Genomic DNA, 12,664 nt, shown 5'->3' on the forward strand with positions numbered 1-12,664 from the left:
ACTGCCGTTCTGACCGTCTTTGCTTCACATGTTTCAAGCCCGGCCATGCAAGCCGGTCATGCCCCGGTCAGCTCCCAGCTCATGACAACTCACAGGGAAACTAGTTGGCCTGTACGCTGAGGGAGGCCGTACAGGTCATGACAAAAACTCCCACGTTACCGATGCAGCTGAGCTGTTTGACAAGGTGAAGAATTTGGATGTGTCAGAGACTGTTGTCATTCAGAATACTCAAAAACTCAGGAGCAGTGACAGTTTATTTTATACCCCTGTTAAAGTTGAAAACAAAGTGACTCTTGGAGCTATGTTAGATAGCGGTTCGATGGCCTGCTCATTAAGCACAGAGGCGCAGAAGAAGTTGATCGATGCTGGTGTTCAGCTGAACAATCGGGAGATGACAGACGTTGTCTTTGTTGGATGCGGAGGTGTGCGTGTGAAGCTGGAATCGGTGGTGAACCTTGAGATGGCAGTGTATGGATGCAGGGTGTTGGTGCCCACTTTCGTTGTACAGAATCAACAAGATGATTTAATCATCGGCTCAAACGTCATAAGACATGTGATTCGTCAGTTCAAGTGTGATGCAAGCTACTGGGAGGCCGTGTCATCTTCTGGCTCAGGTGACCAAGAACGTGAACAGTTTCTCTCCCTTCTCGCTGGCTTGGAACGTTGGTCCGATGATGAAGTGCCGGACAAGGTTGGAACAGTCAGGTGCAACAGAGCTGTTACCCTGCCGGCCGGCAGTGAGTTTCTAGTGTGGGGCAGGCTTCCTACGAACGTCAAGATATCTCCTGGCAGCACTGTTTTGACTGAGCCGACGTCGTCTCGTTCTGCACCCAGAGGCATTATGGTCGCCAGAGTCGTGACACCTCTCTGGGGCGACAGGTGGGTCCCTCTCAAGATCCTTAACGTCTCGGACAGCCCTGTCACGCTGCGGAGAAACGCCAAGCTCGCCGATGTCTACACCTGTCTGGCGCTGGAGGACATGGAAGCTACGGAGCTCAGTGCTGCTCAACAGGTCACGTCTGCCGGGCCTGCAGGAACGCGCCAGCCGCAGTGAATATCGGACCGCGTGCAGAGGCTGGAGCATGTTGGCCTGAGAGATCTCGACCTTGAGTCTTGTGACGTGACGAGAGAGCGTGGCGAGCCAAGCTGGCGGACCTCGTGGATCAAATATGAGGACATCTTCTCCCACCATCACCTGGACTGTGGCGAGGCCAAAGAGTTTGTGCACCGGATTCGTCTCACTGACGAGAGGCCGTTCCGGTTGCCTTACCGACGTGTCCCACCTGCTGAATACCAGAAGCTCCGCCAGGTCCTCAGTGAGATGGAGGAGAAGGAGATAATCAGGAAGTCCGCCAGCGAGTTCGCCTCACCTCTCGTTTTGGTGTGGAAGAAAAATGGTGACTTGCGGGTGTGCACGGATTTCAGATGGCTCAACAAACGGACACTGAAGGATGCCCATCCCCTTCCCCACCAAGCTGACTGTCTGGCTGCACTGGGTGGGAACACGTTCTTCAGCACAATGGATCTCACGTCCGGCTTTTATAACATGCCGCTGCATGAAGACGACCGCAAGTACTCAGCGTTCACGACACCCATGGGCTTGTACGAGTACAACCGACTCCCGCAGGGCCTATGCAACAGCCCAGCCAGTTTCATGAGGATGATGACTAGCATATTCGGTGACCAGAACTTCCTTAGCTTGCTATGCTACCTGGACGATTTGCTAGTGTTTGCACCAACTGAGGCAATGGCTCTTGAGAGGCTAGAGCTGGTCTTTAGTCGGCTTCGCCTGCACAACCTGAAGTTGGCCCCAAAGAAGTGCTGGCTGCTCAGGAGGTCTGTGAAGTTCCTGGGACACGTCATTGATGAGTCAGGTGTGTCGACAGACCCAGCAAAAGTTGAGGCCGTCAACACGATGGTGGCTACAGACCTGATGGAACTTGATGGTGTGACCCCGTCTCAGACTCGTGTGAGGTCCTTCTTGGGAATGGTGAACTATTACCAGCACTTTGTGCCCAATTACTCCACAATGGCTAAGCCTCTCTTTGATCTCTTGGCTGGTCAGAAGCAGAAGCACAAGGGAAGGCCCCGCACAAAACGCCCTGCTCCGCTCAGGAAGTTGACCCCTGCTGATTGGATGCCAGACCACCGGAAAGCTTTTGAGGATTTGAAGACCGCATTACTGACGTCAGTGGTCTTAGCACACCCAGACTTCACACGCCTTCGGTCCTGTCCACTGACGCCTCCTTTGGATGGCTTGCGAGCGGTTCGGTTTATTGCAGGTTCAGAAGGGTGACACAGTGGCCCGACCAGTGGCTTTCGCCAGCAAATCCCTTCGAGCCTCAGAAAAGTACCCTGCCCATCGTCTGGAATTTCTGGCACTAAAGTGGTCCGTGTGTGACAAGTTTAGCCATTGGCTTAAGGGGTCGTATGTTCACTGTGTGGACGGATAATAACCCCTCACCCACATCATGACCAAACCACGGCTGGCTGCCTGCGAGCAACGCTGGGTGCGAAGTTGGCGTCTTACGTGTCGATATCAAGTACATCCCGGGCCCCAAGAACACTGTCGCGGACGCACTGAGTCGTCGGCTTCGTGAAGTCAGCTGCTGGGAGGCAGCGCCCCCGCCACAGAGAGCTCCTGGCCAAAGCAGTCCCTGTCTCAGCTGACACTGTCCAGGACACCTTTAGGCAGTCTGCTACTCGGATTGCTTAGACTGTGAAGGACGGGAGCCCTATATATCTGATGGTGCCAAGAACCGGTCCTTCTCCAAAGAAGAAGTCTCTGCCATCCTTGAGACACACAGTCTATGGGAGTCAAGTGCAAGGGTGCGAGCTGTTGACGCACTCCAACAGCTCCCACAGCTGGTTCCCACCGATGAAGAGCCCCTGCCTGCATTCACAGAGAGAGAACTGCGTGAAGGGCAGTTGAGTGATCCCGTCCTCTCCAGGGTGCTGTACTATGTGGACCGTGGCCGTCGTCCATCCAGGAGAGAGAAGTCCAAGGAGCCGGCTATGGTTATCAGGTTCCTGAAGCACTGGGAGAAACTGACCACTTGCAATGGCATTCTCTACAGGGTGTCCAAAGACCAGGTGTCCAGGAAGAAAAGACACCAGTTGGTGGTCCCTGGCTCTTTTAAATCCGAGGTTCTCAAGGGCATTCACGACTGTGCTGGTCATCAGGGGCAGTTCAGGAATTTGAGCTTGGCCCGTCAGCGTTTCTTCTGGCCTCATATAGACAGGGATGTTAAAGAATATGTCCGTCACTGCCCGAGATGCGTCATCAGTAAGACGGCCGATCCAGAAGGACGAGCGCCCCTGGAGAGTATAAAAACGTCCTCTCCTCTGGAAATCGTGTGCATAGACTTTTGGACCGCAGAGGATTCAAACAACAAGTCTGTTGATGTGTTGGTGGTTACGGACCATTTACCAGACTGGCACAAGCCTTCCCCTGCCGTGATCAGTGTGCCAAACAGGTGGCGAAACAACTCTGGGACAAGTACTTTTGCGTGTATGGTTTTCCCGAAAGGATTCACTCCGACCAGGGGGCCTCGTTTGAAAGTCAACTGATCAGTGAGTTGTTGAAGGTAGCCGGTGTGAGAAAGTCCCGAACCACCCCGTACCATCCGATGGGCAACGGCAGTGTGGAGCGCTTCAACAGGACGTTGGGGAACATGATTTGCGCCCTTCCGCCTGAGGCTAAATCTAACTGGCCCCGTCACCTCCAGACACTGACGTTTATGTACAATTGCACGGTACATGAAACCACAGGCTATCCTCCTTTTTACCTTATGTATGGTAGAGTCCCACGCCTGCCTGTTGACATTCTCTTCAAGAACATCCTGAAAGATCCGGAGATTAGCAGTTACGATCACTATGTGGTGTCTCTGACCAAAGACCTACAGGAGGCCATGGCTATCGCTCAAGGACATGTCGACAAAGAGCAGAATCGACAGGCTGAACTCTATAACCGTCGTGTAAAAGGGAAGCTGATTGCTGTGGGTGATCGCGTCCTGGTGTCCAACAAGAGAGAGAGAGGGAAACGAAAAACTGCTGACCGTTGGGAGTCCACAGTATATACTGTTGTCAGCGTCAATGCTTCCACCCACACTTACCGGATCCAACACCCTGAAACAGGCCAAGAAAGACTTGTCCATCGCAACCTGCTGATGCTCGTCAATTTCCTGCCCATCGATGCGGACAGCGTTTCAGATGGGACCTTTGTGTCCTCCTGCGGGAGAGAGTCAAGCGACATCGCTGATGCGGATGGATCGATGCCTGTTGCGGGTAGGGAGGATGCTGGTAGTAGGAGTGGATCGATAACCTGACCACTGGGAGGGGCCAGATGTCCATGCGCAGTGTCGCTCCCAGAAGACGTCCTGAGCATGAGTAACAGATCTGGGCATACAGGCAGTTCACACTCACAGTCACAGACAGAGTTGAGTTCTGAATGTAGCTTCTCTCAAGGCCCCCTAACTAGCTCTCGGAGTACATGCACACACAACGCAGAGCATCTAGACGACATGCAAAGAACAGGGTCACTGTCCGTTCACTTAGATCCCAACTCCTTACACACAGTTAGGACTCGTGTTGGGCGTATAGTGAGGCCAGTTAACCGGTTGCTGTGTCAGATGTCCAAACAGGGTATTGTAAGTGATGCCGTTTCTAGGTCAATGTTTCAGATGTCCCAGCGGGACTGAGGGTCTTGATTTAATCTTAGTGTGTTTTGATGTGGCATTGCTTCACGTTCCAAGAGTCAGGGTCCAGGTGTAGGGACTTGCGTTTGTCTGTGAGACATGATTTGTGTGGGGTGTAGACTGCATCCTGCTTCCAGAAGTTGGTAGTGAGTTTTGTACCATTCTCCTTCCTCTTCATCCCTTTTGGGATACTTTCCAAGTTGGAGTGTATGTATAACCATGTCATGCGTGTTTGTTTATTTTTGTTAAAATGTTTTTTTTATTTCTTTTGTTTTGGTAGAGGCAAATGTGATTTTTTTTTTTTTTCGAGATTTTGGCGTAATTCAGGGGGGGTGGATGTAACAGAGTTAAAAATATAGTGTATTGTTATATATGATTTTCGCCAAAAATGAATACCCTTGTTTAATAGTTGTGAATGGAGCCACCTTTGGCCGTATGGTGTACTACAGATCTGCTGCGTGTAGTCTCGCGTTACTTCCCTCCCCGATCAGAGAAGCTGTATACTTTTGATCGGGTAGGTTCAACGTACAAAGTACTTCACCCAGTATATCAATTTTCTAAAAGTAAATTGATGTTTAGGTTGATAACTTCAATGTATCTAATGGGTTTATTATTCCCATGCACTGTAACGATCGTACTGCACTTTGCATGGTTTGACAGAAAGTTTGTTTATGTACTTTTTGACCGTGAGTTTCTGTGCACTGAGGCCAACGTGGCTAACGTGGCTAGCCGTAAACTCCGCTAGTCACGTCCATACATTGAGAGCAATATTACTCCGTGTCTTTCATGTGTGTATATTTAATCTCAGTATAGTTTCGGTATATGTATGAGACAACAGTGTATGTTAAGCCGGTGTTCCCAAACGTTAATTAGTTGTCGTTCCATGTGTGTTAACATTCTGTCTGCGTCTTGCTTGCTAGCAGCCCCTGATAGTGTACAATGGGATGTTGACGTAGTACATGTAGCCCATGTAACACAATTTATATTTTACTTGTGCAGATGCTGTAAATGTGTACACCAAAGTCTGAAGACAATGTTCTGATTTATTTTCCAAAGGTATGTGGCTCCATAATGTAATTAGGTTTTAATGAAGTGCTACAACTTTATGCATTTAGGCTGCAGTTATGCCATTCTATATGGGAAGTTTAAAAGTTATGATTGAGATGATGGTTTTGTATGCATTTTCTATTACTGAAAGAGTGATTGGCAGAGAAGCTGTATACTTTTGATCGGATGCTGTAAATGTGTACACCAAAGTCTGAAGACAATGTTCTGATTTATTTTCCAAAGGAAAAATAAAGAAGAAGGGTTCAACATTTCGCCTCTGTTCCCCTGATGCTTGACAACCGTTACACTTGCCACCTCAAAACTTTACCTTAATTGCTCTTGTATAGTTAATTTATCTTCTACTAGTTGTACATACCTCCTATTTAATTGAATTATTCTTAATTTGTGTTGCCATACCTGAATCATCCCTCTTGTGAACACTAGCCTTATCTTATCTTTATTCATAACCCTGCTCACAAACTCACCTGAACCTGGGTCATCTGTTTGCCAATATCAATGTTCCTGCTACAGTAAATCCTATAGGCACATTGTACTGCTTCACCGTAGTATGAACCATACACTTTTAAGGTTTTGTGTCAAATATTGTGCAATTTGTTATGAATTACTCATTGTTTTGACAAGGTAAATTAAAGCTATTTACAAAGTGTCAGCTCTGGTAAATTTAATTGTACTGGTTTTTTTTTTTATAAATGTTATGGAACATGAAAAAACAATTTGCCTTGATCAGGGTTTTAATGTGTTGCAAATGTGAACATGGTTTTAATAATCTGTATCTTATTGCTCTGAAAAACTACAATGATTTAAGAAATAGCAGTGATACTTATCAACATTTATTGAATTGATTGAATATATGGACAGACATTACAGGCACCTATTCATGTCAACAGAGAAAACAATAATTTGTTCTCTCTTTTTATCACTTTGATTATAGCGCTGATGGTGCAGAAAAGGGTGAAGTCCTTGTAGATCTCTGGCACTTTGAGGACAGACCGATCCAGGAATTCTCCACTGTTGTCTTTGTATAGTATGCTCCTATTAAAGACAGATTCATAGACATCAACACGTATTATATTAGGTGTACATAGCTTGCTTTAACATCATTACTATCTTACCTTACCTTCTCTGATTTGGTTTTGTGGACATCAGTAATTTTTCTCTCCCAGGCCTGGTGGTGCACCCTGTGAATTTAAGCAAGAAACATAAGTGTATGTAACATGATTTTACTATTATATTATTATTATTTTTACAATTGCATTATTATCAGACTTGCCAACCTTCTTGGTTTGTGCTACTGCTGCCTGTCCTCTGCACACAGGTGAGTGATGTTCTGACTGGCACAGGTCCATGCACATAGTGCAGCTGTGATGCAGCTCAACGGGTACTTAAGTCACACCTGGAAGAAGAGAAACAAACCAACACAATACTTGTTCTTTCTGCTCAGTTTGCTTTGTATTAATTAAAAAATTACATTTAAGTTGCAAATAAAGTATATCATCTCTAGATCTGTTTTATTAGTGGTGAAATTGTACTTAACAGACTGGGTCCGTGTACTTTTGATTTTCATTTCATAAACAGGTATTAAAAACAAATGGTTATTTGATTTTCGTTTTAAATCATGGGAGGGATCAGACCTCCGGTGCTGGGTCTAATATTCTAATATTAGCTGCTGCAGCTAGCTAGCTAGCAGCTAGCTACCAGCCCCCCTGTCCGAGCTTGGTCCCCGCGGTTCGCTCCCAGTGCTGACTGACTCTGGTCCGTCTGCAGAGCTGCGTTACCCGCTCTAGCTGACCTGGGAATCTACCCGCTCGTGATTTATTCATATTTTATTTACTTTGCAGTGATATGCTATGCACTGATGTCAGGCAGGCTTGCTGCTGCTTTTAGTCTGAGCCTGTGAGATAACTAAACTTCCTTTGAATATAACGTGCATATAAATAAGCCGGAATAAATAAAAGTCCCCGGAAATAAATATAAGTAAAACATATGTATTTAGGCTATTGAACTATAATGACTAATGCCAATATATGTATTGCCTCATTTATGTATTTCATGTTCCATTTCATAGCCATATTTATTATGTAAAGGGGGCAAAATGGACGATCAGTCGCTCAGGAAGTTATAGACTACAGTTTCCCTCAACAGCAGCCGGGACATTCTAACGCTTAACCTGAAAAAGCTTAACGTGGTAACTTAATGTACCTAAACAATGATCAATCAGATATCAATCAGTTATCAGTCACATAACGTCCATAATAATTGGACTTTGGGTTAGATTTTTTGACAGTTTTCAGTGGTTATGAGGAGCAATATGAGAGAGAAATTTGGTAATCATTGATCATTGTTTAGGTACATTAAACCACCTCTATTTGTTTCTGGACATCAAGCTAGGCCATATGCTAGCTAGCTAGCTAGGTGCTTAAGTTATGTTACTCACCCTCGTAGTTGTGGACATAACTTCATACGTCCCACTTCAAAGCTTTCTCCCGTTTCCTGACGGGTGCAGGGTGAAAATGCGTCGACCATTCTGTGCACATTGTTGACATATACTTATAATAAAGCTATACGGTAGCGGGGATATATAAACTTGGTTACAGTCAGGTTACAGTGCAGCCGGCCTCAACAGACGTTCTAAAGTAAAGTGAACGCACCCTCAACGGGGTTGGGATCATTTCATTGGTCAACACTACAGCTGGCATTCTATTGGTTGTTGACTTTTGATAGGGTTATAACACACAAAAATCCAAGGCGCAGGAGAAATCCGAGAGCAGAAACTTTGCAAGTGAGCAGAATCAGCCTGAGTGCGAGGAGAAGGTTCAAAGCTGAGAGCAGGAAATCTGTCCAAACAACAACATATCTGAGTCCAAGCAGAAAGTTTGAGTGCAAGCAGAGCAAATCCCAGCGCGAGCACAAACTTTGAGCACAAGCAGAGAAAATCCAAGCGAGCACAAACTTTGAGCACAAGCAGAGCAAATCCAAGCGCGAGCAGTGACTATTTGAGTGTGAGAGCAAGGTTTTGAGGGAAATTATTACAAAATCTGAACGTAATATCAGTGAGAAATGCTCTCAAATTGAAAGAATGCGCTCTTGATTAAAGATAGGAATATAACTCCATACTAAACCCCTGTGTAGCTGCTGCTCTCCCCAGTACATTATACAAACACTTTTTTCGTCGCTTCAGACGCTGAAAGCCACTGTCCAAACGTCCATATTTTACGAGTTCGGAGTGAGAACGGGTATATGTGGGGTTGGAACCTCATCAAATGTGACACACCCAGTTTTTCGGATGCACACCCACATTAGTTTTTTCTGGCTCGTGGTCTAACCAGTCAGAATGCATAATTTCATAGTGAAGTGAGGACACACACTCTTTGGTTAATGATAAGAAACGGTGTCATTTCACTTTGTCTGTTGGAAGTTGAAGTTGAAGCTCCTTTTCTACACAGACCTGCTGAGGACAGAAGAGAGCTGCACACTGATGAAGTTCATGGCTGAAAGTTCAGTAAGTGGAGCTTTTATTGGTTGAGATGACATCTTTGGTTGTTGTGGTTGGAGAAACGTTTGAATTGATGGTGAATGTGTGATTGTTTAAAGCTGGGAAACAAGATGGCTGCCTGAGTGAGCAGGCAGAGAGAAGTCCAGATGAAGTGTTGCTTTGAATGAAGGAGAAGATTTGATCTGGGGTCTGTCAGGACTCTTATTGATGTGGAGGGGCAGGTAGCAGGTGGGCGAGCACTATGACTCAGCAGGGATCACTTTATAGGATCAGCATGGAAAATCATCTCTTCTGACGTCTTTTAAAGTCAAGTTGGTTTTACACTTCAGGCAAAAACAGTTTTTCAATCTATAGATGTTGTGCTATTTATCTTCCATAACATGTCTTCTTTCAGACTATTGGAAAGAAATCATTTATTTTATTCCACTTTGTCTGTCTGTAGATTTCTCCACAGCCACTATCTGTAGAAGAATGTTTTAGATTTTACTGTAATCTAATGGGAACTTGTTTTTAACATGATCTTTTTACGGTGCACATTAATCAGCAGGTTTTAGTCAAGCTTTTCTTAATTCAACTGTCTGAGACACTTTCTGTTGTACTTTTCTCTTCAGGTTTTTCTGTGTTAAAAAGGAGCTGAGCAGGAGAGACGACATTTTAAAACCTGTTTCCTCGTGTGCTTCGACTCTTCGCTGGAAAAACAACTCAAATCTAAATTAAAGTCTAAAGGTGAGTTGACTTTAGTCAGTGGTGGAACAAAAGACAACCAGTTTACAGAAGGGAGGGAGGGGAAGATGAGGGGGGTGGAGAGGAGGAGGAAGGGGGAGGAGTGGAGGAGGGAGGGGAAGATGAAAGGGGAGGAGAAAGAGACAGAGAGAGGAGGGGATGAGGAGAAAGAAGAAAAGAAAAAAAAAAAAAAAAAAAAAAAAGGAGAGGAGGAAAAGCAGATCAGAAAGGAGTAGAATAGTTGGAGGGAAGAGCTCCAGTGGTGACAGTGATCTACACTTCCTCCAGCTGATTTCTGCAGCTTCTCTGGTTTCTTCTTTTGAATCATCCAGGGCAGCGGTCCAATAGTCCTTTTTGTTTAGGAAGGTTCCTAACAGAGTGAAATGACCCTGAAGTAGTTAAGTGGCAGCCATGATAAGAGCTGTTTGAATTGTCTGTTTTCATACAATCATACTAATCAGGATTCATGTGGATAAATATGAGCAGACAGGAGGGTGAGCATGATAATAAACTATTTGCAGAACACCTTTCATACAAGAAACAGCCTACAGCTCCATGCTTTATAATAACTAAATGACATGCAGTGAGTGTTTCACATTAAAAGACATAATTCATGCAGAATAAGATGCAAAATAAAAACAGAGATGAAGTAATATTTCCACCGTGTTGTCCATGTTTATAGAGCCAGCATGAAACAACATGGTGAGAACACACGGAGTGAAGTATCCAGGTGTGGATTCTGTGTCCATCTTTGGAACAGTGTAGTTTTACCAGCAGACCCACTAGAATTTAGTTACATAGCCGTGTCAGTGCAGTCGGATTCCCTGAGCACCATGGTTGTCTTTTCCTAATTCCTTTTGAGTTCTCCTTCACATCTTTCCTTGACTTCATGATGTTTAACATTGGGGTTAAGGAGAAGTGGTTAGGAAAGGACATAGGAGGTCATTTTTTTTAACTTTCGCCACAAAAAGTGACATTCAGCTCTGATTTCCATGAAGCAGTTTAATCTTCCAAACAGCTCCATGAGGCCATCTAGTGGACTGATAGAAGTAGAGCAGCTGACAACAACTTCCTCTGCTCTGATTTGTCCTCACCACTGACCAATGAGAACCAGCAGCATCTTTTCTGTTCAATAACAAACCACTATTGATCCATGTGTTGATCAGTTCTCCGTGTTGAGTGAATGAAATGTGATAAAGTGATGAGAAACGGCCCTAAGTAGTTTCCAGAGTTCAGTTATGTGTTCTAACTGCTTCTTTAGTCTGAGCAACAGTCCAATAAGCCAAAAGGATTCAACTGACACGGATATGAAACAGAAGCAGCCAATCAGAGGACCAGCTGCTGATATTTAGCTTTTTTGCAGGAGAAATGATGTGAGGGATGAATGAGTGATAATGTGCTGATGAATGATTGGACTGCTGCTCTCAGTGTTTCCTCTCCAGATGAAGGTGTGGACTCTGCTATGAGTCAGTGTGAGGACAGAGAGGAGGGAGTCCCTCCCTCTAAAACCACTCTGTGTGGGGAACATGACAGCCAGACCAAAGCTCAGAGGTGAGAAGACAATCTGTAACTGTCCATCAATCAGATCACTCCACCATCATTATTCACACTCAAGGCTCTGTGTGTGTTGTGTTTCAGCCCAGAGAAGCAGCACAGACCTGGACCTGGATCTGGACCCAGCTGTGTGTCCATGAAGAGTGACCGGTCTATGGGTAATCCTGTATTCTTCAAAGATGGACGCCACTCTGTTGATCAAAGGTGAAGATTTCAAACTTATGATGAAAACAAAATGATGTGTTTTTGTTTATTGTGAGATCTCCGGGTTTTAGATGTTTTTAAAAAGTATTTTAATGGACGGTGACGGCATGTGTCCTGTCAGCTCACTTTAACCCAGTCTCACTTTCAAAGTTTACAACAAATAGTAAAATGTAAAATGACAGTTTATTCACATTGTTTATTTTTGGTGTACACCTGTCTTCTACAATATATATTATATTTTACCTCAAGTGCCCTATTTTATGTCTATGACTCTCTTTTTATACATATTTGTATGTATTTGTATGCCCTAATATGGTAAATTTTTGGTGGAACATTTCAGAGCTGGCATTACCTAAGTATGTATCAGAAAATATTTAGGCAATTTAGTCTTGACCGGTGGTAGAATAAAATCCTTTGTGAGAGACCGAGACGAGACCAAAACACAACTTGAGTAGCTACAACACTGTTGAGGGCTACCAATCTAGTTCTGCCATCTGGAAGTCCTTGCATATATTATCCTTATTAGACATTAGCATTACTATTCCATCATCATGTTCACCCCCACAGCATCATATTCAAGCCTGTGCTGTACATTGCCCTGAATACAGCTTTGAAACATGTCTAAATTAAATACTGATTATCTTTCCTTGACAAAGTTAACAAGAACTATCTGGATACGAATATACTGTACAGACGATGTAATAAACCACTGACAGGTTTTGTCTCAGTGTGTTGTGGGTGCAGTGCAGAATTTATCTTGTGTTTCGTTCAGGAGGAATCTGGAAGAACCTGAACCCAGCTGTGTGTCCATGAAGAGTGGTCAGTCTGCCCAGCAGCATCAAACATACCTGGACTCCATATTTATGGTCTGTACATGTACAACAACTACTTTTACATCTATTCTGTTCACAATCCTCTCCATGCT

At 44.7% G+C, this 12,664-nt stretch overlaps 1 long non-coding RNA gene across 1 annotated transcript; it reads left to right on the plus strand.

Moving 5' to 3' along the window:
* Positions 1 to 9,174: 9,174 nt before the first annotated feature.
* On the plus strand, positions 9,175 to 11,682 carry LOC120574303. The gene is made up of 4 exons (XR_005641853.1): positions 9,175 to 9,264; positions 9,870 to 9,984; positions 11,410 to 11,532; positions 11,620 to 11,682. It is a non-coding gene; the product is annotated as an uncharacterized LOC120574303 (long non-coding RNA).
* The last annotated feature ends 982 nt before the right edge of the window (positions 11,683 to 12,664 follow it).

The sequence above is a fragment of the Perca fluviatilis genome, chromosome 15 (assembly GCF_010015445.1).
Source record: "Perca fluviatilis chromosome 15, GENO_Pfluv_1.0, whole genome shotgun sequence".
Classification (NCBI taxonomy): domain Eukaryota; kingdom Metazoa; phylum Chordata; class Actinopteri; order Perciformes; family Percidae; genus Perca; species Perca fluviatilis.